This window comes from Eptatretus burgeri, chromosome 14, assembly GCF_056783735.1.
Source record: "Eptatretus burgeri isolate ZD-2024b chromosome 14, Ebu_testis_v1, whole genome shotgun sequence".
NCBI lineage: Eukaryota > Metazoa > Chordata > Myxini > Myxiniformes > Myxinidae > Eptatretus > Eptatretus burgeri.
In genome coordinates, this window is record NC_140974.1 from 56,376,495 (window position 1) to 56,378,994 (window position 2,500).

A 2,500-nucleotide genomic window follows, 5' to 3' on the forward strand; every position below is an offset into this window, starting at 1 on the left:
AAAAAAAAGTATTCACCGACAAGGGCGGAAATCATGCCCAGACACACCGCCCTCAACACTCTTCCCAAGGACTTTCCCAGTTGACCTGTATTCTTTCGACAGTCATCACAATAAAATGTTTCATTCTTGAGGCGAAGTCACAATAAAAGGTTGCAAGTCTTCGGTACTCTTTGATCCCAGTCACACAAGTAGAAAGCACGTGTGTTGAATCAGGATGACGTCGACATGATGACGTCACACAACTTAAGCATTGTAAAAGTGAAGTATTTCAAGGAATCAAACAATGCATTTTCTTATTTTATCGCCTGCCAGGATAGCTCAGACTCTCCAAGCATTGCACATTCCACTTTGAGCTACCTTTCCAGGGTTGGAATCCCAACCCAGCCATTGACCACCTCCCTGGCGTTGGGCAAGCAGGACGAGACATCATTCAGAGGGAAGTTAAACTGAAGGATTCGAGGCGTTCCGTTTGGAACCGCCATTCGCAAAATTAATGGAAGAATGAGGGAACACAAGGAAACAGCTGATGAACGTCATAATGGGTTTTAATGGGAAACAGAGAGAAAAACAATGAGGCGAGAGAATGAGATGTCTGAACGAACTTGTTTACCATTTGTGGGGAAACATACAAGATGGAGGTTCGTGTGAGAGTGAAGTTACAGACACTAAGGGAACTTTCAAACTTGGTGAGAGTGGGGTGAGTGCAGCCGGTGGTTTTGGTGTGAACTGTGCAGGCAGTGGGAGTGTGGTCCACTGGTCTCAGCCATCTTTGTACATGGAAACAGGAATGTGATGAAGGTGCAAGCGCACAACCACTGAGTGGCTGTTCTTGTGACATATCAATGGATGTTTAAATTCAATCTTCACTGGGATGGAGCACAGGGGACAGCCAGCTTCAGGCTCTTTTCCAAAGGTGTTGTCCTTTTTGATGAAATCCTTTGTCAGGTGAACAACATGATCACCATCGACCAAAGCAATCAGTCAGCGTGGCTCCTGAGCTCAGGGGTTAGAGCACTGGTCTTGTAAACCAGGGGTCATGAGTTCAAATCTCATAGGGGCCTAAACTTTTATTTATTTATTTATTGCTGACATGTCACGCAGCAGGAACATTGAATGTCCCCAAAGGTCATTTTACTGATGCAATTCATTTCCTGTTAAATTATTGTTTCGATAACAGAATGTGGGGAACAAAATGGAAAGGGGGAAACACCATCAGAATGGAAGTGATGCTGAGATCAAGGGAGGAAGAGAAGGACACATGGTGGTGAAGAAGTTGCACACAAGCTCAATGAAACACAGCAAAAGAGGAAGGAGGAAGGTCGACATGAAACAGAAAATGGAATAAACCAAAAGAAAAGATGAGGAGAGGTGGGTCACAACAACTTGAAAAAACGGAATGCTTGGGAATGGGGTTATTTTGGGGTAGATGGGAGCATGAGCATGGATGGGGGACGACTTGAGATGGTGATGAACAGGTGGCTCAAGCCATGGAGGGAAGAATGGGACAAAACAGTCAGGAAGAGCCTGGCGTTGGCTTTGCGGTTCGGGTGGTGGCTTGGGATCCCAGGGTCCTGAGTTCGAGCTCCGTTGGCCACTGAATTAACACCAGGGGGTTGACTCAGCCTGTCATCCTTCCTCGGTCGGCGAAATGAGCACCAGTATACTGACAATCGGGGCACTGCATCAACGGCATTTCCTTGTCCCAAACCAATGATGCAACCAGCAGTCAAAAAGGCTGCACATGATGGGAACAGTCAGGAAGTTGGTTCCACATGGGAGAGAAAGGAGGAACAGATTAGTGAAGGTGAGCAGTGAGCCAGGATTTTGGGAGTTAAAGAAGAAGGGTTGTTGATGGATTACGTGCTGCAAGAGCCTGGAATGTACAGAGCAAAGAGACAGTGGGGGCACAAGACCAGAGAGGAGGCAGAACAATGCAGAGGTCACCAACCTATCTGCAATTTGAGAGTGAAAGACCGAGACGATCATCTTCATCACGGGAGATTCCAATGATTTTGACAGCCTTGCTTTCCATGACATCAAGAATGGCAAGGTGTGAGGGAAGGGCTGCATCCGAAAGGTGAGAGCAGGACTCCATCAAGCTGCAGATGAAGTCCCACTCGGTTGTCGTTTGGAAGTATATTCTGCCCAAGAAAGATCATGGCTGATGGTGAACCCCAAAGTTTGTGTGACTTCACCTTTTTAAGTGGTTTGTTCGGGAAGTCAAGGGGAGACTTTGCCAGATGGTCCTTTTGGAGAGACAGGATGAGAGTGTCGGATTTGTTGTGGTTGAAAGACAAATTCCAAGTGTTGCATCAGTTCCTTATTCTCTCAAGGTCTGCAGAGAGTGAAGCGGCGGCTGCCTGCCTGTCTCAAGGATAATAAATCACACGGCAGAGGGTGGAATCATCAGAAAAGGGATTGGCAATCTCTCTTGGGAATCACAATTCGATCGTTGATGAAGATGAGGAACAAGACTGAGCAAAAGAACCTGCCATGGGGC

General features: G+C 46.7%; 1 non-coding gene across 1 annotated transcript; it reads left to right on the forward strand.

The window, feature by feature from the left end:
• The first annotated feature begins 988 nt into the window (after positions 1-988).
• On the forward strand, positions 989-1,061 carry TRNAT-UGU (transfer RNA threonine (anticodon UGU)). The gene has a single exon. It is a non-coding gene; the product is annotated as a tRNA-Thr (tRNA).
• The last annotated feature ends 1,439 nt before the right edge of the window (positions 1,062-2,500 follow it).